Consider the following 23548-nt stretch of genomic DNA (forward strand, 5'->3'; position numbering starts at 1 on the left):
CTTGAGAGGATCTATACAGAAGAATGGGAGAAACTCCCCAAATACAGGTGTGCCAAGCTTGTGGTGTCATACCCAAGAAGAGTCGATGCTGTAGTAACTGCCAATGGTGCTTCAACAAAGTACTGAGTTAAGGGTCTGAATAGGTCACAACAATAGACTGTCTGCTTAAACTAAAAACAACCAACTCTTGTTTTCATGTCTTTATTGAACACAGTGTAAACATTCACAGTGCAGGGTGGGAAAAGTATGTGAACCCTTGGATTTAATAACAGGTTGGCCCTCTGGCAGCAATAACCTTAACCTATTTTTTTCTGTAGTTGCGGATCAGACCTGCACAATGGTCAGGAGGAATTTTGGACCATTCCTCTTTACAAAACAGTTTCAGTTAAGCAATATTCTTGGGATATCTGGTGTGAACTGCTCTCTTGAGGTCATGCCACAGCATCTCAATCGGGTTGAGGTCTGGACTGACTGGGCCACTCGAGAAGGTGTATTTTCTTCTGTTCAAGCCATTCTGTTGATTTACTGTTGTTTTGGGTTGTTGTCCTGTTGCATCACCCAATTTGTGTTGAGCTTCAATTGGCAGAAAGCCTCAAATTCTCCTGCAAAATGTCTTGATAACATGGGAATTCATTTTTCCGTCAATGATAGCAAGCTGTCAAGGCCCTGAGGCAGCAAAGCAGCCCCAAACCATGATGCCCCTCCACCATACTTTACAGTTGGGATGAGGTTTTAATGTGCCTTTTTTCTCCACACATAGTGTTGTGTGTTCCTTCCAACCACCACAACTTTAGTTTCATCTGTCCACATAATATTTTGCCAGTAGCGCTGTGGAACATCCAGGTGCACTTTTGTAAACTTCTGATGTGCAGCAATGTTTTATTTGGACAGCAGTGGATTCTTCCATGGTGTCCTCCCATGAACACCATTCTTGTTTAGTGATTTACGTATTGTAGACTCGTCAACAGAGATGTTATCATCTTCCAGAGATGCTAGTCTTTTTAGCTGACACTCCAGGATTCCTCTTAGTCTCAATGAGTATTCTGCGCTGTGTTATTGCAGTCATCTTTGCAAGACGGCCACTCCTAGGGAGAGTAGCAACAGTGCTGGAATGTCTCAATTTACAGACAATTTGTCTTACCGTGAACTGACTTTTAGAGAGAATTTTGTAACCCTTTCCAGCTTTATGCAAGTCAACATTTCTTATGTCTTCTGAGATCTCTTTTGTTCGAGGCATGGTTCATATCAGGCATTGCTTCTTGTGAATAGCAAACTCAAATTTTGTGAGTGTTTTTAATAGGGCACTTCTAAACATCTCCAGTCTCATTGATTGGACTCCAGGTTAGCTGACTCCAATTAGCTTTTGGAGAAGTCATTGGCCTAGGGGTTCACATACTTTTTCTAACCTACAATGTGAATGTTTAAATTATGTATTCAATATAGATGAGAAATACAATTCTGTGTGTTATTAGTTTAAGCACACTTTGTCTATTGTTGTAACCTGTAGAAATCCAGGTTATTCCAAAGGGTTCTCAAACTTTTTCTTGCCGCTGTATGTACAGTGTAAGTCGGAAGTTTACATACACTTAGGTTGGAGTCATTTAAAACTTCTTGTTCAACCACTCCACAAATTTCTTGATAAAACTATAGGACATTTACTTTGTGCATGACACAAGTAAGTTTTCCAACAATTGTTTACAGACAGATTATTTCATTTATAATTCACTGTATCACAATTCCAGTGGGTCAGAAGTTTGCATACACTAAGTTGACTGTGCCTTTAAACTGCTTGGAAAATTCCTGAAAAATGTCATGGCTTTAGAAGCCTCTGATAGGCTAATTGACATCATTTGAATCAATTGGAGGTGTACCTGTGGATGTATTTCAAGGCCTACCTTCAAACTCAGTGCCTCTTTGCTTGACATCATGGAAAAATCAAAAGAAATCAGTCAAGACCTCCGAAAAAAATAGTAGACCAAGTCTGGTTCATCCTTGGGAGCAATTTCCAAATGCCTGAAGGTACCACATTCATCTGTACAAACAATAGTATGCAAGTATAAACACCATGGGACCACGCAGCCGTCATACTGCTGAGGAAGGAGATGCATTCTGTCTTTGAGATACTTTGGTGCGAAAAGTGCAAATCAATCCCAGAACAACAGCAAAGGACCTTGTGAAGATGGAGGTAACAGGTACAAAAGTATCTTCATCCACAGTAAAACGAGTCCTATATCGACATAACCTGAAAGGCCGCTCAGCAAGGAAGAAGCCACTGCTCCAAAACCACCATTAAAAAAAGCCAGACTACGGTTTTCAACTGCACATGGGGACAAAGATCTTACTTTTTGGAGAAATGTCGTCTGGTCTGATGAAACAAATATGGAACTGTTTGACCATAATGACCACTTTTATATTTGGAGGCAAAAGGGGGAGGCTTGCAAGCTGAAGAACACCATCCCAACCGCGAAGCACGGGGGGTGGCAGCATCATGTTGTGGGGGTGCTTTGCTGCCGGAGGGACTGGTGCACTTCACAAAATAGATGGCATCATAAGGGAGGAAAATTACGTGGATATATTGAAGCAACATCTCAGGACATCAGTCAGGAAGTTAAAGCTTGGTCGCAAATGGGTCTTCCAAATGGACAATGACCCCAAGCATACTTCCAAAGTTGTGGCAAAATGTCTACTCCAGTACCTTGACTTTGTTGTCCTTAAGCCATCATAACGCCCTGACCTCAACCCTATAGAAAATTTGTGGGCAGACCTGAAAAGGTGTGTGTGCGCGCAAGGAGGCCTACAAACCTGACTCAGTTACACCAGCTCTGTCAGGAGGAATGGGCCAAAATTTACCCAATTTATTGTGAGAAGCTTGTGGAAGGCTACCCGAAACATTTGACCCAAGTTAAACAATTTAAAGGCAATGCTACCAAATACTAACTGGGAATGTGATGAAAGAAATAAAAGCTGAAATAAGTCATTCTCTTTACTATTATTCAACATTTCACATTCTTAAAATAAAGTGGTGATCCTAACTGACCTAAAACAGGGAATTATTACTGGGATTAAATGTCAGGAATTGTGAAACATTTCAACTCAGTTTATTTGGCTAAGGTTTATGTAAACTTCCAACTTCAACTGTAAATGTGACTTTTAAATACGTTTGCAAACATTTCTAAACCTGTTTTGGCTTTGTGTCATTATGGGGTATTGTGTGTAGGTTGATGGGTGGGGAGGAAACAATTTAATACATTTTAGAGTAAGGCTGTAACGTACCAATGTGTAAAGTCAAGTTTTCTGAATTCTTTCCGAATGCACTGTACTTGTTATATCACTACTGCTGTATCATCAAATTAATTATCTGAGTCTCAGAAATGGCTAATATATGAATGTTATCTGATGTTAGTAAGTTATTGATTTGATTAACCATATTTCTAAGGCTACATATATTAATATGGGCTATTTTCAGCCCTTTCCTGGGTAGCTTATTGGAGAGAGACATAATACTGAAAAGAGCAAACAAAGCAAGAGGGAAAAAATATACATTCAGCAGTCCCTTAATCAGTTGGTGTGTGTTGTGTTCTCCGACTATGACCAGGCCAAAAATAATTACTAGAGTGATGGGTATGTTTATAGCCGCGGATATGCGCCCGTTCTTGGTGGTTGAGAATGGGGTGTTTCGGCACCTCGAAAGTGCTCGAGCAAAATTACAAACTTCGTCCTCTTGCACCCATTTCAGCAAAAGAGTAGTACCTGCTCTATATAAGCAAGCTAAGTCTGAAGTTGCCAATGAATTGGCCAATGCACCGTGTGTTGCGCTTACTACAGATGGATGGATTTCCAGTGCTACCGAGAGCTACTTAGTGATAGCCCATCACATTACCCTGGAATGGGACATGAGAAGTATTATGCTACTGATGGCCCCTTTATGAAAGTCACACAAATGCCATTTTTTTTTTCTCTTTGTAAGAAATCATTGTAGCATAGGCCTATGCAATGTTTACATTGATTTTACACGCATATTGCACTTTATTTTAGTGTTGAGTAATCGTGTTTTCATTTTAGAGAATACAAAGTGTTGATATTCCTGTTCTCATCAGGCATTATGATCGTATGTGGAATCAGCAATACCACCACTTTGTATTTTCTTAAATAAACAATAATTAACTATTTAATTTTCCCGCTGTTCCAAAACTGAATCGCAACCCTAAAACCGCAATATGTATTGAACCGTGGGTCCGTTGCGCCCCTACATACAGTACCTCACTCAGCGATGTCTCCCGTTCACTGTGGTTTAAGTGTTTTATCTCTGCGGAATCCCCTGGGGCTGTTGTCTTTGGCCATTAACTCCTCGATCATCTCTCGGGCCTTCTGCTGCACCTCACTGCTCCCGAAGATTTACACCTCACCTCATAGTCACCCTTGTTGATCTACAACACGCACGCAGGGAGGTTACCTCTACGGGGGGGGGGACTTTTGATTAGGTGTAGTATTGAAAATGCATTTAAAAGAATTCCATCATGATGCTGCTGCTACTAAGCAAATGCAATGTCTAACGTTTATTTACTCTAGCATGCCATATTCAGTTAAATTAGGCTAGCGATGGCAGTTGTGGAGGCCGGCACTTATGGTAGTTGGGACATAAATTATATTATGCTCTGTTGAAGTTTGTAAGAGGAGCGGTTATCTGTCAGGTTGTTTGCCATTGTATAAGCAAACAAAGCTTATCTGGGGACGTTGGAGGTTATGTTGACTAACATGTTCAGAATACCTTTGAATTCTTCTCAGTCTTTGACCAAACTCTACTTCAATAGAGGCGCCTTGGACCAATCAATGCCCACTACGGTTATCACGGCAACTGTTAACAACCTACAACACTTTCCCTGCAGCCTGCATTTTTAATGGAGATGTTGTCTGTGTTCCCATCCAATGAGAGGCCAGCGGGTGTGCCCTGTCCAGAGTGCTGCCAGGCTGGCTGCTTGTGACGGTACCTCTGGGAGTAATCCCACAGGGAGGGAAAGGTCAGCAGATCGCTGGTAGTTGATTTGGGAGGAAAGGACGGGGGGTTGGAGGGACGGAGGGTTTAATTGTGGTACACTGTGCTCCAGTCCTCAGCTATATCTGATGGCACACTGACTGTGACGTTAAACATACAAGATGTTAAAAATACAAGTCCATTGAATTCCCAGGGTTGACTGAGCCAGGAATGTATTGTTTCCTTAAATCTGAAATTGAGCCCTTTTTAAGTGTAATTGCCTTATTTTCATTTGATCCTATTGTTGTTTTTTTCTTTGGTATGTGATGAGAGATCAACAGATCACCGTTGTAAAAACAGTGGTATTTCTGGCTATTACAGGCTATTACAATGTCCAATGATTTGTTGTTGGGTTTGCTTCCTTTTCCAGCTTAAGTGTCACTGGTCAAGTGATTGTTCTCATTCTTTAACCATCTCTAAATGCTCTTTGTGTGGGATCTGGTCATCAACCCACACGTGAAGCTTACATTTATCTCTGAATAATACTGATTTAATCTGGTTGATTTTGTCTTACAGGAGCGAAATGCAGAGAATGCCATTGAAGCGCTCAAAGAGTACGAGCCGGAGATGGGAAAGGTGTACCGGCAGGACAGGAAGAGTGTGCAGAGGATCAAGTCCAAGGACCTTGTACCAGGGGACATCGTGGAGGTGGCCGGTAAGATGCTTAGAGCGTTTGGTCAGTAACCAGAAGGTTGCTGGCTCGAATCCCCGAGCTGACAAGGTAAAAATCTGTCGTTCTGCCCCTGAGCAAGGCAGTGTTCCCCGGGCGCCCGAAGACTTGGATGTCGAATTAAGGCAGCCTCCCGCACCTCTCTGATTCAGAGGGGTTGGGTTAAATCGAAGACACATTTCAGTTGAAGGCATTCAGTTGTACAACTGATTAGGTATCCCCCTTTCCAATACACTGAGCATCAGGCCCACCAGCCGATTTAGGTGGGGTGGTGTTGTAGTATTGTTAGGGTTAAATAAACACTCCAGGCGAGACTTGAACAACAACTCGAGCCAAAACCTTTGCCCTCCCCTGCTCCATCCCAGCATGTCTGCTTAACTTTGATGACCTAGTGTTGTGTGATCACAGAATATTGTTTCAGAGTGCAGGTGTCAGTTTATTAGGGATGTGTATCTTTCCCTTTAACTTCTCTAGGGTAGGGGGCAGTATTTTGACGTCCAGATGAAAGTTGTGCCCAAATTAAACTGCCTGCTACTCAGGCTCAGAAGGTAGGATATGCATATTATAAACATTCATTTTCCATTCTAAATTCAGATCTACTGCTGTTAACCTCTCTCGTATGTCGTCCCACCTAGTCAACAGCCAGTGGAATCGAGTGGCGTGAAATTCAAAAACCTTAAATGCTATAACTTCAATTTCTCAAACATATGACTATTTTACACAATTTTAAAGACAAGACTCTCGTTAATCTAACCACATTGTCCGATTTCAAAAAGGCTTTACAACGAAAGCAAAACATTAGATTATGTCAGGAGAGTACCCAGCCAGAAATAATCACACACCCATTTTTCAAGCTAGCATATAATGTCACAAAAACCAAAACCACAGCTAAATGCAGCACTAACCTTTGATCTTCATCAGATGACACTCCTAGGACATTATGTTATACAATACATGCATGTTTTGTTCAATCAAGTTCATATTTATATCAAAAACCAGCTTTTTACATTATCATGTGACGTTCAGAACTAGCATACCCACCGAAAACTTCCGATGAATTTACTAAATTACTCACGATAAACGTTCACAAAAAAAACACAACAATTATTTTAAGAATTATAGATACAGAACTCCTTTATGCAATCGCGGTGTCAGATTTTAAAATAGCTTTTCGGCAAAAGCACATTTTGCAATATTCTGAGTAGATAGCTCGCCATCACGGGCTAGCTAATTTGACACCCACCAAGTTTGGCGTTCACTAAACTCAGAATTACTATAAGAAAAATTGGATTACCTTTGCTGTTCTTCGTCAGAATGCACTCCCAGGACTTCTACTTCAACCACAAATGTTGTTTTGGTTCAAAATAATCCATAGTTATGTTCAAATATCCTCTGTTTTGTCCGTGCGTTCAGGTCCCTATCCGAAGGGTGACGCGCGGACGCATGTCGTGACAAAAAATGTCAAAATATTCCATTACCGTACTTCGAAGCATGGCAAACGCTGTTTAAAATCAATTTTTATGCGGTTTGTCTCGTAAAATAGCGAGAATATTCCGACCGGGAGACGTTGTTTTCGTTCAAAGACTGAAAGAAGAAAATGGACTCTTCACGTGCATGCGCACGCCCGTGTCATTGTTCTCAGATCGACCACTCTCCAAAACCCCTACTGTTTTTCGCCCAGGGACTGCAGAGTCATCATTCCCCGTTCTGGTGCCTTCTGAGAGCCTATGGGAGCCTTAGAAAATGTCACGTTACAGCAGGCCAAGAAATGGTCAGAGAGGGCACTTCCTGTATATAATCTTCTCAGGTTTTGGCCTGCCATATGAGTTCTGTTATACTCAGACACCATTCAAACAGTTTTAGAAACTTTAGGGTGTTTTCTATCCAAATCAAACAATTATATGCATATTCTAGTTTCTGGGCAGGAGTAATAACCAGATTAAATCGGGTACGTTTTTTTATCCGGACGTGAAAATACTGCCCCTAACCAAGAGGTTAAGCTCATGAACTGGGTGGCCTCTGAGCTAGGGCTGGGCGATATGGCCAAAATATTATATCATGGTATTTTTTTAAAATGATGGTATTTAAAAAATAAAAAAAAAATCTAATTAAAGTTCTACATTTGCTTTATGGGTAGTGAGTTTTCCAAGGGTGGTAACACGTATATATTCTAAGTGATATCAATGAGTCTTTCTCCATTCTGGTTGTTTTATACTGTTCAATTCAACTTCAACCAAAACAAATTTCAGCACTTATCATTTCTGCATTTCCTGCACTCAATTGCAGTGGTGGAAAAAGTACCCAACTGTCATACTTGAGTCAAGTAAAGATACCTTAATAAAAAATTACTCAAGTAAAAGTCACCCAGTAAAATACAAATTGAGTAAGTTTAAAAGTATTTGGTTTAAAATATACTTAAGTATCAAAAGTAAAAGTATAAATCATTTAATATTCCTTTTATTAAGCAAGCCAGATGGCACCATTTAAATGTTTTATTTATTTACTGATAGCCAGCGGCATCTCCAACACTGAGACATAATTTACAAACAAAGCATTTGTGTTTGAGTCCTCCAGATCAGAGGCAGTAGATGACCTGGGATGTTCTCCTGATAAGTGTGTGAATTGGACCATTTTCCTGTCCTGTTAAGCATTCACAATGTAATGAGTACTTTTGGGTGTCAGGAAAATGTATGGCGTAAAAAGTACAGTGTTTTCTTTAGGAATGTAGTGAAGTAAATGTTGTCAAACAAAAATGAAGTACAGATGCCAAAATGACTTAAGTAGTACTTGAAAGTATTTTTAGTTAAGTACTTTACACCACTGCTCAATTGAGAGAATTTCCACACTGCCATGGAAATCTGCACGATATACGCAAATAACCTATGACTTATTTTTAACTAAATGTTGCAATTGCGAATTTAGAGTAAAACTGTTGGATTCATGGAAATACAATGACTATTATAATTCCATAGTTAGAATATAATAGCGGGCACTTTGAATACAGTGTTTGAGATGACAACGAATTAAAATGTCAGGGAGGAGTTATTGTGACAGGGTAGGAACTAAAGTTTTGATACGTGTTTCCTAGGGGACCCTAAAAGCTTTGGCTACGTTGCATGTTTTCTCTTAACTACTTCTTGTAGCTAACAACTTGCTTTGCACATTCCTCTTTTGATTTAGAAGATACTGTTGCACAAACAGGATGCTGATTTAGGTCCACACCATCACTGGTATGATCAGGCTGTATTAGCTAGCTACGTTTGCTCTTACGCAGTACATTTATTAGCTAGCTAGCTATTAGCATTAGCGGCTAACAATTAGAGTCTCAAGATTTTAGCAACTTTCTAAGAAAAGAAACTAGCTGTTTGCTGATGTAAGAAACACAAACCTATAGTGTCATTATAGAATGCTAGTGGATTTATATTAAGAAGCAAAGTGAAAACAGCATTGTTGTCATCAACATTGTTGCATGTGCTGCATTGACCATTAAGACTGAAGGCAAGTGTCTCGTGGTTGAGGGAACATCAAATGCGCTCTTTGAGTGACAGGGGACGTGGCTAGGTCTGTCTGTGTGTAAAGTGGCATGGAGAGAGATGACTCAAAGTAGCGAAGTAAACTATAAAGAATGACATTACACATGGCGTATCACATTTAACAAACCAAACTTTCAAATACCGGTAAAGTAAAAACCCAAACCGGTCCCTGCATCAATACTGGTATATCATAAAATACGGTGTACCGCCCAGGCCTACTCTGAGACCTGTGTGTGTAAATTATGTATGTCTATGGTGTATGTCATAGGGCTGGGTGATATTAATTTGATTAATTAAAATGTATGTTTTAGCGTGGTATTCCAAAAATAGTGTTTAAAAAAAAATATATATATAATTCAGCTTGTGCTCATGATTTTGGTCTTGTTACCTTCGCTCCTTCCCATTTACCCACACACCAAGCCCCTCCCCCAGCCACTCAGAACAACAAAGATGAGTTTTTTGTTTGACTTTTTTTTTTCTCCACAAAATGAAAATCACAGTGCAGTTATCACAAAACTACCACTAACAAGTCTCCATCTTACAGGGAAAAGAAATGAATACCTAACGCAACAATGCTGTAACATTTCTAGGAGGGGAACATTTTAATTTTATTAACCAGAGCTGTAGTGCACGAGGCTCGAAGCAGAGCAGCAGCTCATGTGAGTGACACTGGGAGTAGGGAGGGGGGAGATATAGCGAACAAGTTGACTCGTGCTGGTAGATTTAAGTTATTGCTAGTTACACTCTGGCCAGTTTTTATTGGTTTCACTCCTACAGAAAGCGAGTCAGGTAGCCGTGACTTGCTATATAAAGCAGACAGACGGGCATAGGCGTTCAGTTACTGTTTGAATGAATGCTAGAATGGGCAAAACGAGTTTGGTATGATCGTCTGTGCCAGGCGGGCTGGATCCTGTATCTCAGAAATGTCCAGTTTCCTCAGCTTTCACGAGCGACGTCTAGGGTTTACCAAGAACGGTGCGACAAACATCCAGTCAGCGGCAGTCCTGTGGGCTAAAACAGCTTGTTGACGAGAGATCGAAGGACATTGTCAAGAATCATACAGGCAAATAACGGCGCAGTACCACAGTGCTGTGCAAAACAGCATCTCAGAACATGCACAACTTGTCGATCCTTGTCACGGATTGGCTATTGCAGCAGACGACCACACCGGGTTCCACTCCTATCGGCTAAAAATCAAAAAGAAGCAACTCCAGTGAGCACACGTTCACCAACACTGGACAATTGAGGAGTGGAAAAACATTGCATGGTCCGAAGGATTCCGGTTCCTGTTACATCATGCTGATGGCAGAGTCAGGATTTGGCGTAAGCAGCATGAGTCCATGGCCCTATCCTGCCTGGTGTCAATGATACAGGCTGGTGGTGTGAGGAATGTTATCCTGGCACACGTTAGGTCCCTTGATAGAAAATTGAGCAACGTATGAACGTTTCCAACCCCTTGTAGAATCCCTGCCACAAAGAATTCAGGCTGTTCTGGAGGCAAAGGGTGGTCTGACCTGGAACTAGATGGGTGTACCTAATGAAGCTCTTGGTGTTGTAGCCTCTCTCCTCATTTAATTTTTGTTTCTGTCATTTTAATTCCATCGATTAGCCTAGATATCCCCTATCTTGCCACACAGAGGCTCTGACTGTACCCTAGTGCCGGTTTGAAGACTTGTGATTGGATGACGACGACAACAAGCTACACCCGCCACTCCTGTGAAAAACGAGCACGAGCAACATAACTTATACAATGTTATCTCTCCGCGGGAAGTGGCATGTAGACCATCTGCGTTGTGAATGCACGTGAAATTGTTCTTATCGTTTTAACGGAAGACCGCAAATTTTTTATGTTTTTCCATTAAGCACATTTTTCCATAATTAGTCACATGGGCACCGAGACATTATTTTACTCAAATAGAGAAGTGAACATTTCTAACTTACTTCTATTAGAGTAAAATAATGTCTGTTTCGATGTCTTAACTCTCAAATTGCGCTCAGAGCAGACACTACTAAAACAGGAGTATCAATGATTCTTGAAAATGAATGCTCAGTTAGTCGCGCACTCCATTGCGGTGACCATGTACCTCTAGCAGCATTTACTGTTTTACTAGGGGGAAAGTGGATACCTAGTCATTTACACAACTGAATGCATTCAACCAAAATGTGTCTTCGGCATTTTCAAATCAAATTGTATTGGTTGCATACACACAGTTAGCAGATGTTATTGCTAGTGTAGCTAAATGCTTGTGCTTCTAGTTCTGACAGTGCAACAATATCAACAAGTAATCTAACAATTCCACAACTAATACACACAAATCTAAGTAATGGGATGGAATATATATAAGGATGAGCAATGACCCAGCGGCATAGGCAAGATGCAATAGATGGCATAAAATACAGTATATACATAGGGGATGAGTAATGCAAGATATGTAAACATTAAAGTGGCATTAATAACGTGACTAGTGATCCATTTGTTAGTGGCCAATGATGTCAAGTCTGTATGTAGGCAGCAGCCTCTCTGTGTTAGTGATGGCTGTTTAAGTCTGATGACCTTGACGTCGAAGCTGTTTTTCAGTCTCTGTCCCAGCTTTGACGCACCTGTACTGACCTTGCCTTCTGGATGGTAGCGGGGTGAACAGGCAGTGGCTTGGGTGGTTGTCGTCCTTGATCTTTTCGGCCTTCCTGTCACATCAGTTGTTGTAGGTGTCCTGGAGGGCAGGTAGTTTTCCCCCGGTGATGCGTTGTGCAGACCGCACCACTATCTGGACAGCCCTGCGGTTGTGGGCATTGCAGTTGCCATCCCAGGCGGTGATACAACCCGACAGGATGCTCTCAATTGTGCATCTGTAAAAGTTTTAGGTGACGGGCCAAATTTCTTCAGCCTCCTGAAGTTGAAGAGGCGCTGTTGCGCCTTCACCACACTGTCTGTGTGGGTGGACCATTTCAGATTGTACACAGATTCCTGAATCCACTATCATCTCCTTTGTTTTGTTGACGTTGAGTGAGAGGTTGTTTTCCTGACACCGCACTCCGAGTGCCCTCACCTCCTCCCCTATAGGCTGTCTCATCTTCGTTGGTGATCAAGCCTACTACTGTTGTGTCATCTGCAAACTTGATGATCGAGTTAGAGGCGTGCATGGCCACGCAGTCATGGGTGAACAGGGAGTACAGGAGGGGCTGAGCACGCACCCTTGTGGGGCCCAAGTGTTGAGGATCAGCGGGGTGGAGATGTTACCTACCTTCACCACCTGGGGCGGCCCGTCAGGAAGTCCAGGACCCATTCGCACAGGGCTGGGTTGAGACCCAGGGCCTCACGCTTAATGATGAGCTTGGAGGGTACTATGGTGTTGAATGCTGAGCTGTAGTCGATGAACAGCATTCTTGCATAGGTATTCCTCTTGTCCAGATGGGATCGGGCAGTGTGATGGCGATTGCATTGTCTGTGGACCTATTGGGGCGTTATGCGAATTGCAGTGTGTCAAGGTGACAGGTAAGGTGGAGGTGATATGATTCTTGACTAGTCTCTCAAAAGCACTTCATGATGACAGAAGCGAGCGCTACGGGGCGGTTGTCATTTAGTTGAGTTACCTTTGCCTTCTTGGGTACAAGAACAATGGTGGCCAACTTGAAGCATGTGGGGACAGCAGACTGGGAAAGGGAGAGATTGAATTTGTCTGTAAGCACACCAGCCAGCTGGTCTGCGCATGCTCTGAGGGCGCGGCTGGCAACCTTGCGATGGTTAACATGTTTAAATGTCTTACTCACGTCGGCCACGGAGAAGGGGAGCCCACAGTCCTTGGTAGCGGGCCACGTCGGTGGCACTGTGTTATCCTCAAAGCTGGCAAAGAAGGTGTTTAGTTTGTCTGGATGCAAGATTTCGGTGTCCGTGTAGTGTCTGGTTTTCTTTTTGTAGTCCGTGATTGTCTGAAGACCCTGCCACACATCTCGAGTCTGAGCTGTTGAATTGCGACTCCACTTTGTCCCTATACTGACATTACGCTTGTTTGATTGCCTTGTGGAGGGAATAACTACACTGTTTGTATTCGGCCATTTTCCCGGTCATCTTTCCATGGTTAAATGCGGAGGTTCACGCTTTCAGTTTTGCATCAATCCCAATGCTTATGAGACCTGTTACTTTTCTAGAATGCCTTCTACAAGAAGTTAGTCGTTTTTAGTGAAAGTCCCTGCCGCTGAAAAACATCCCCACAGCATGATGCTGCGACCACCATGCATCACCGTAGGGATGGTGTCAGGTTTCCTCCAGATGTAACGCTTGTCATTCAGGCCAGGAGTTCAATATTGGTTTAATTCGACCAAAGAATCTTGTTTCTCATGGTCTTTTAGGTGCCTGTTCACTCTACGAATAAAGCCTAATATCACGCAAGCCGTTGTAGAATTTGAATGCTGAAGGAGCTGCGCAGTTGTGCAAGATCAGGAACAAGCCACCTACCTCGCGTTGGTCAGCGCGCAAAGCTGGGCACAGTACGCAGTTTGACTAAGCTATTGCCTGGGGTTGTTCGGCATACAAAATTACTTGTAGATCAATGACTGTCAACCCAGTTACATGCAGTTCGACACTGACGGAGAGGACGCATCAGTTAAAAAAAGATTAGAGGTGTTTTCAGAAGGAAGAAAGAATTTAATAATATAAGCAGAAAAAAAATGTGGACCGGTGCATGACCTGCGGAACGATGCACATTTGAATCTGGTACCGATGCATATCAGTGAATTGTTACAGTCCTACTGTTTTTATAGGTGTGTTTTTAGTATTTCATATGCATGTGTTCCTTTTTTTGTTGTGCGCATGCATGTTCCTTCATGTAAGAAAAGCGATCAACGCTTTGTTGCTCCTCATCTCTGCTCTCCCCAGTCGTCTCCCTGTCACGCTAAACCAGGAGAGAGAGAACACCGACTGGCATTTGCTCTGCTAATTGATTTACAGGAACTTTCACTGCCATTGATTCACCCCCACACTATTTGATCTTGGCTGGTGAATGTTGTTTCAAAGTATGGTTTAGACAACTTAGATGAGCCATAACTTTATAGAGTTGGACCATCCATTGTTCATTGGAATTAAGTTGAAATGTCAGTCCTGAGTTGAACCCTTTTTTTGTTTGCATCATCACTCGCAGTGCTCTACACTTGTCAGACTCAGTGGACACTCCCCCAACAACGAATCTTCTCAATGTAAAACTGGCAACTGTTCAGCCTGCTCTGTCTGCCCCTCTCTCTCATATGGAATGGCACTGGAGGAGGTTGTTTGAATGTGAACTCCAACCATGCTGTTGTAAAATCTACCTGGCTGCAGTGGGACAGGTACTTGAGATAATTGATTGGTTAGGCTCTGCTAAAAAGGCAAGTAATTTGCCATAGCAGGCTCTCATCAAGTGTTTGGGATGTAGATGAGTCTCTCCCCCAACTCATACATCCGTTCTCCAATACAATCGCGGCACCAGGTGAGTGGAGTTGCCTGTTACATAAGACCATGAGAGCTGTAAACGAATTAAGGGTCATATGAAATTAGTATCTGGGGAGGGGGGGATTTCTAGGACATGGGATTGGATATTGGATTAGAATAGGGTTACAGTGAAACCAGAATAATGTGGCCTCAAAAACCCCATGTCCCCTCAGGCTCTTGGCATCTGCAACCCTTTCCCACGACTTACTTCCTCTTGTCATCCGGACCTGGCCTCCTCAGATTGGCTTTTCTCCTTCAGTTTCAACCAATTCATGGCCCTGTCCCCTTTTACTCTCCTTGTCTTGTTCTCTCTGTCACCCAGCTTCTGAGAAAATTACTTTTCTTTCCCTCTGCCTCAAAGGAAAGGTTGGGGGGTTGCCTATTACTTAAGACTGTTGTTGCCTTTTCCCACTCCTGCCACTGCACTCAGGAAGTCGAATGAAGGGCTTTAGTTAACCCCTAACACTCCAATTCCAGAGTAACAAGAGTTAACTACATAACAGTAAGGCAGAATATGTGGATGTTTGTGCGGTGAATAAGGAAAGGAGTTGATGCATGTCTTGAATGCTATGTCGCTAAGTTGCATCTGTGTTATATCCTGGCCCAGAGTCCTTAGAGCTGCCAAAGAGGAATCTTAAGTCTTGTCAAGAGTAAGGGTTTAAACAGAGTTCTGCAGTGTGTGTACATATCTCTTGAATATCCCACCTTTTTGGCTTTATGTAAGCAGAGCACACAACGTGCCATGTACAGTCCTTCCGCCTAAACCCCCCCCCCCCCCCCCTTCCCGAAGAGTGAGTCAGAGCTGACAGGCTGGGCTGGAGCTGCTGTCTCCACTGTCTGGAGCCCAGTGACATTGGAAGTCTACTGGCAAGATAATACCCATCTACCTACCTTCCACTTGCTTACATACTGTACATTTGAATGAATTAGTTTACTTGTCAAAGACCACAATTTTGTTTGCAGCATACACCGAAATGTTTAGTCCATCTCTTACACACTGATTTGCTGCTCATCTGGAAACAGTCAAGCCAATCAGTGCTGTCATGTCAAATCCCAAACGCTACACCTGCCTTCCTTTAGACTGCATCAATGATCCAGTATCTCCCCACTGTTAGACCATAATAAACAAGTTTTCCATAACTAAGTGGTTTTTATGGAAGTTGCTCAAAATAGTCTGTCCCCAAGTTTTTGTCCCCCAAAAAATATCTGTCAGCAATGGTATTGGCTGCCTCCTGGTTTTCTTTTGGGGTCATACCAGACTGCAACCATGGGGGTCAGAGGTCTTTCTCTTCCTCTGAGATTGTGTGGGGGGGGAGATGGGTTGGCGACAGCATGCTACCAACCCCTCAGGGACTATAAACACATAGTGATGTTGTTAACGTGGGTGGAGAGAATGACCTGAACAGGAGCTGTGGCGCGTGCCAGAAACCTTTAGACTGCCTTCACCACCTCCTCAGCTGTGGCTTTCACTTTAACCGCCTGCCTTCATCCCCCCTCTGAGTGGGAGAGTGCAACCATGCATTCACCCGGGACAGACGTGAGGAGGAACGAGAGCGGGAGCCTGGGCTAAGCAGCTGTCAAGACTAGGTTTAGCTTAGTGTTGCTGCTTACAGTGGCATTCTCAGGCACTCTGCAAAGGTTGCTTTCTAGATATATTCCCTCCTTCTCCCTTGTTTTTCTATTCACCCACAGTTGGCTATGAGTAACAGGGATTCTGTGTTGTAAAATGTTGTAACAGCAGCAGTAATTCATCTTTCACCACTTCTCCTTCCAATAATGTTTTTTTCTTCCAGCTGAGCTGACCACCATCACCTCCCACCTTGCCATGGCAATAACCCTGACCCCTTGGAGCAACAACATCCTGTATATAGGAATCAAACAAGCATGGCCTTTCTCTCGGTCTCTGTGTGGCTGGCACACTTTGGTCTGCATGTGTGACCCAGTTGTGTTGTGTGTGAGAGTTGGACCACAGCAGGCTCTGGCTTTGTGGTCTTGTTGCCTTCTACAACATCCCACCACCATGGCGGTGCTGGGAAGGTGGTCCAAGGGGCATAGACAGGATATAAAGTTTACAAAGGGCACGATTTGATCAGATTAATCATTAGCGAACTTTCCTTGCAATTTCCTTTCATGTGTTTAGGCTTTTGTCCTCAAGCGATCCGTTTAACTCTACCCCATCCGTCTTTCCCTCTTCTCATTCTCATCTCTCTTCATCCTCCCTTTTTATCTTTTTTCTTTCTTCATTACACAACCGACACTAAGATTCTGTCTGCTTTTATTAGGTCATGGATGTAAGTTAACACAGCATGCTGTGTATCTCCAGCTCTTTGTTTTATGTACCTTGGGTTTGATGATGGCTCCTTTCTCTTTCCATTCATGAGAACAGCAGGTGGTTCCCTGGGGACTTTGACTGCTTGAAACGACCTGGACACTTCAGGCCTACGTGCAACCTCGCCAAGGAGCTGTAGGTGCTAAATCAAACCTCCCTGGCCACTGAGGAGTGCGAGCGGTAGTGCCACTATTCTCCTTAAGTAGGCGGTAATAGGCTACACGAGGAGTCGGCAACCTGTCTCGTGAAATGGCAATTTATCTTACAATTTCTACCGATCTGCATGCCAGTTATGGTTTTCATATGCACATTTTTGTTATACTTTTTAGGTTTATCTTCTATTGCCAAGTATTTAAAAATGGCCTACATAAAGCCAACAAATAAAAACATTGCAGCCTGCAGGTAGAAAATATCCTATAAATCACATTGGCTACACATGGCCTGTCTGCATCGAACTTGAAACATTGTATCAACTATTAACTTGGGTCAGGCCTGAAGCTTGCACTAGTGAACTTGCAGCATTGTATAAAATATTCTGGGCCCTCACTTTCCCTCACCAGTGAGCTCAGGACAGACACAGCTGTAGGCTATTTGCGCACGGGATAAGAAGCTTGGGCAGAAGCTCACTGGAGCTTATTACTGGCACTTCAAATGTTCTACTGCTTGAGCTCCTGTTCCTCTTATAGAATGTTAGTTCAAAAGTATTGTGAAGCTCCTGCACCTAAATACAAATAGTACCAGCACCCAAAATGAGTACCGTTACCTATTTCAGTCCAAGTCAAGCCTTGATAAGAAGTAATCAGGTAGGCCTATTTTATGACGTTTCCACTGGGTCAGAGCATGACATTTTTTTCCTTTTCACGATGAGTGGTTATCGAAAGGGAGAGGGCTGGAAAGATATTTTTCAAATACATTGATGAACTATTGTAATTCTCAATGGATCTGAAAACAGACTTTGTTTGCTTGCTGTTCGAGGTGAAGAAAAAATTACTTTGAGAAGCTCCACAGGTCATTAGTGGTGGTGAGTTAAGCCAATCAGAAATTCTGTCATATGTAGGCACATTTTTATATGCCTACATTTGTGGGTCCTTACTCAGTATTAATAGGAGCAAAGTAACAAACGTAGATGAGAAATTATAGGAATTAATGGTAAATGTACTACTGGTGATATATGTAATGAGGAATTGATATACACTAAAAATCAACGCAAACAATTCACACAAACTTATGAAACAAGGAATGTGCTCAAATTGTTGGGTGAGAGCGCATATTCTACAGAGAAGTACAATTTGCATCTGGGCGCATGGTCAATCCAACTTCTGCAATGGCCATGCAGCATTTACAGTGATATGGGGCGGCAGGATAGCCTAGTGGTTAGATCATTGGGCTAGTAACCGAAAGGTTGCAAGTTCAAATCCCCGAGCTGACAAGGTACAAATCTGTCGTTCTGCCCCTGAACAAGGCAGTTAACCCACTGTTCTTGTAGATGACCTGGAGCCAGTGGGTTTTGCGACGAGTATGAAGCGAGGGCCAGCCAACGAGAGCGTACAGGTCGCAGTGGTGGGTAGTATATGGAGCTTTGGTGACAGAACGGATGGCACTGTGATAGACTGCATCCAGTTTATTGAGTAGGGTATTGGAGGCTATTTTGTAAATGACATCGCCGAAGTCGAGGATCGGTAGGATGGTCAGTTTTACGAGGGTATGGTTGGCAGCATGAGTGAAAGATGCTTTGTTGCGAAATAGGAAGCCAATTCTAGATTTAACTTTGGATTGGAGATGTTTGATGTGAGTCTGGAAGGAAAGTTTACAGTCTAACTACACACCTGGGTATTTGTAGTTGTCCACATATTCTAAGTCAGAACCGTCCAGAGCAGTGATGCTGGACGGGCGGGCAGGTGCAGGCAGCGATCGGTTGAAGAGCATGCATTTAGTTTTACTTGTATTTAAGAGCAGTTGGAGAGTTGTATGGCATTGAAGCTCATCTGGAGCGTAGTTAACACAGTGTCCAAAGAAGGGCCAGAATTATACAGAATTGTGTCGTCTGCGAAGAGGTGGATCAAAGACTCACCAGCAGCAAGAGCGACATCATTGATGTATACAGAGAAAAGAGTCGGCCCAAGAATTGAACCCTGTGGCACCCCCATAGAGACTGCCAGAGACCCGGACAACAGGCCCTCCGATTTGACACACTGAACTCTATCGGAAAAGTAGTTGGTGAACCAGGCGAGGCAATCATTTGAGAAACCAAGGCTATTGAGTCTGCCGATGAGGATGTGGTGATTGACAGAGTCGAAAGCCTTGGCCAGGTCAATGAATACGGCAGCACAGTATTGTTTCTTATCGATGGCGGTTACGATATTGTTTAGGACCTTGAGCGTGGCTGAGGTGCACCCATGACCAGCTCTGAAACCAGATTGCATAGCGGAGAAGGTGCGGTGTGATTTGAAATGGTCGGTAATCTGTTTGTTGACTTGGCTTTCGAAGACCTTAGAAAGGCAGGGTAGGATAGATATAGGTCTGTAGCAGTTTGGGTCAAGAGTGTCCCCTCTGAAGAGGGGGATGACAGCAGCTGCTTTCCATTCTTTTGGAATCTCAGACAACACGAAAGAGAATTTGAACATGCTAGTACTAGGGATGGCAACAATTTCGGCAGATCATTTTAGAAAGAAAGGGTCCAGATTGTCTAGCCCGGCTAATTTTTAGGGGTCCAGATTTTGCAGCTCTTTCAGAACATCAGCTGACTGGATTTGGGAGAAGGAGAAATGGGGAAGGCTTGGGTGAGTAGCTGTGGGGGGTGCATTGCTGTTGACCGTGGTAGGGGTAGCCAGATGGAAAGCATGGCCAGCCGTAGAAAAATGCTTATTGAAATTCTCAATTATAGTGGATTTATCGGAGGTGACAGAGTTTCCTATCCTCAGTGCAGTGGGCAGCTGGGAGGAGGTGTTCTTATTCTCCATGGACTTTACAGTGTCCCAGAACCTTTTTGAGTTTGTGTTGCAGGAAGGAAATTTCTGCTTGAAAAAGCTAGCCTTAGCTTTTCTAACTGCCTGTGTATATTGATTTCTAACTTCCCTGAAAAGTTGCATATCACTGGGGCTGTTCAATGCTAATGCAGAACGCCACAGGATGTTTTTGTGTGGGTTAAGGGCAGTCAGGTCTGGAGAGAACCAAGGGCTATATCTGTTCCTGGTTCTAAATTTCTTGAATGGGGAATCCTTATTTAAGATGGTGAGGAAGGCATTTCAAAAAAATAACCAGGCATCCTCTACTGACGGGATGAGGTCAATATCCTTCCAAGATACCCGGGCCAGGTCGATTAGAAAGGCTTGCTCGCTGAAATGTTTCAGGGAGCGTTTGACAGTGATGAGTGGAGGTCGTTTGACCGCTGATCCATTACGGATGCAGGCAATGAGGCAGTGATAGCTGAGATCTTGGTTGAAAACAGCAGAGGTGTATTTAGAGGGCAAGTTGGTTAGGATGATATCTATGATGGTGCCCGTGTTTACGGCTTTGGGGTGGTACCTGGTAGGTTCATTGATCATTTTTGTGAGATTGAGGGCAACAAGCTTAGATTGTAGGATGGCTGGGGTGTTAATATCCTCTCTGGGCTAGGTGGGACGTGACCGTCCCACTCTATTCAACAGCCAGTGGAACAGTGTGGCGTGAAATACAAAAACCTCAAATGCAATAATTTCAATTTTTCAAACATACGACTATTTTACACCATTTTAAAGATGACTCTCGTTAATCTAACCATTGTCTGATTTCAAAAAGGCTTTACAGCGAAAACAAAACATTAGATTTTGTTAGAGTACATAGCCAAAAATAATCACACAGCCATTTTCCAAGCACGCATATATGTCACAAAAACAGCTAAATGAAGCACTAACCTTTTGATCTTCATCAGATGACACTCCTAGGACATTGTTATACCATACATCCATGTTTTGTTCAATCAAGTTAATATTTATGTCAAAAACCTGGTTTTTACATTGGCGTGTGATGTTCAGAAAATGTATTCCCACCGAAAACTTCCGGTGAATTTACTAAATTACTCATCATAAACATTGACAAAATACATAAGAATTATAGATACAGAACTCCTTTATGCAATCGCCATGTCAGATTTTAAAATAGCTTTTTGGCGAAAGCACATTTTTCAATATTCTGAGTACATAGCTCAGCCATCACGGCTATCTATTTTGACACCCGCCAAGTTCGGGGCACACTAAACTCAGAATTAGTATTAGAAAAATTGTATTACCTTTGCTGTTCTTTGTCAGAATGCACTCCCAGGACTGCTACTTCCACAATAAATGTTGTTTTTGTTCCAAATAATCCATAGTTATGTCCAAATATCCCCGTTTTGTTCGATGCGTTCAGGTCACTATCCAAAGGGTAACGCGAGCGCATTTTGAGACGACAAAAATTCTAAATGTTCCATTACCGTACTTAGAAGCATGTCAAACACTCTTTAAATCAAATTATGTTTTTTTTCTCGTAAAATAGCGATAATATTCCAACCGGATAATAGTGTATTCATTCAAAGAGGAAAAGATAAAACAGCGTGGTCGCATGAACCCGCATATCCAATCTCTTTGTCACCAGGCAGACCACTGAGAAACTGAGCTACTATACTCTGCCCAGAGACGCCTCAATCCGCTTTCTGAAGGCTTTAGAGAGCCAATGGAAGCCTTAGAAAGTGCTGCGTAACCCCACGGATACTGTAGTTTCGATAGAGAATCAAAAGAACTACAAATTCTCACAGGCCACTTCCTGTTTGGAATTTTCTCAGGTTTTTGACTGCCATATGAGTTCTGTTATACTCAGACACCATTCAAACAGTTTTAGAAACTTTAGGGTGTTTTCTATCCAAATCTACTAATAATATGCATATTCTCGTTTCTGGGCAAGAGTAGTAACCAGTTTAAATTGGGCACATTTTTTTATCCGGCCGTGAAAATACTGCCCCCTCGCCCAGACAGGTTAACCTCTTACATCTAGATGTGCCGCTAGCGGAACGCCTCGCCAATATCCAATGATAGAACGTGGCGCGAATTACAAACACCTCAGAAATCCAAAAACGTCCATTTTTCAAACATACGACTATTTTACACCATTTTAAAGACCAGACTCTCCTTTATCTAACCACATTGTCCGATTTTCAAAAAGGCTTTACAACGAAAGCAAAACATTAGATTATGCCAGAGTACCCAGCCAGAAATAATCACACACCCATTTTTCAAGCTAGCATATAATGTCACAAAAACCACAGCTAAATGCAGCACTAACCTTTGATGATCTTCATCAGATGACACTCGTAGGACATTATGTTATACAATACATGCATGTTTTGTTGAAGTTCATATTTATATAAAAAAACGGCTTTTTACATTATCATGTGTGGTTCAGAACTAGCAAACATACCGAAAACTTGTGTCCGATTTTAAAATAGCTTTTCGGTGAAAGCACATTTTGCAGTATTCTGAGTAGATAGCCCGGCCATCATGACTAGCTATTTTGACACCCACCAAGTTTGAGAATCAAAAGAACTACAAATTCTCACAGGCCACTTCCTGTATAGAATCTTCTCAGGTTTTGGCCTGCCATATGAGTTCTGTTATACACAGACACCATTCAAACAGTTTTAGAAACTTTAGGGTGTTTTCTATCCAAATAAAATAATTATATGCATATTCTAGTTTCTGGGCAGGAGTAATAACCAGATTAAATCGGGTACGTTTTTTTTATCCGGCCGTGAAAATACTGCACCCTATCCTAAACAGGTTAAGCATGTCCCAGTTTAGGTCACCTAGCAGCACGAGCTCTGAAGATGGATGGGGGGCAATCAGTTCACATATGGTGTCCAGGGCAGAGGGTGGTCTAAAGCAGGCGGCAACGGTGAGAGACTTGTTTTTAGAGATGGATTTTTAAAAGTAAAAGTTCTAATTGTTTGGGTACAGACCTGGATAGTAGGACAGAACTCTGCAGGCTATCTCTGCAGTAGATTGCAACACCGCCCCCTTTGGCCTTTCTATCTTGTCTGAAAATGTTGTCGTTAGGGATGAGGTTTCAGAGTTTTTGGTGGACTTCCTAAGCCAGGATTCAGACACGGCTAGGATATCCGGGTTGGCGGAGTGTGCTAAAGCAGTGAATAGAACAAACTTAGGGAAAAGGCTTCTAATGTTAACATGCATGAAACCAAGACTCATCAAAAGAGCGCACCTGGGGAATAGGAGTGGAGCTAGGCACTGTAGGACCTGGATTCACCTCTACATCACCAGAGGAACAGAGGAGGAGTAGGATAAGGGTACGGCTAAAAGCTATGAGAATTGGTAATCTATGACGTCCAGAATAGAGAGTAAAAGGAGCAGGTTTCTGGGGGCGGTAAAATAGCTTCAAGGTATAATGTATAGACAAAGGTATGGTAGGATGTGAATACGGTGGAGGTAAACCTAGGCATTGAGTGATGAGAGATATTGTCTCTAGAAACATCATTGAAACCAGAAGATGTCATAGC

At 42.7% G+C, this 23548-nt stretch overlaps 1 pseudogene; it reads left to right on the forward strand.

Annotated features, from left to right (window-relative positions):
* LOC123725547 (sarcoplasmic/endoplasmic reticulum calcium ATPase 2-like) overlaps window positions 1-23548 on the forward strand; it is a 67111-nt pseudogene that overhangs the window by 12134 nt on the left and 31429 nt on the right.

Source organism: Salmo salar, chromosome ssa01, assembly GCF_905237065.1.
Source record: "Salmo salar chromosome ssa01, Ssal_v3.1, whole genome shotgun sequence".
NCBI lineage: Eukaryota > Metazoa > Chordata > Actinopteri > Salmoniformes > Salmonidae > Salmo > Salmo salar.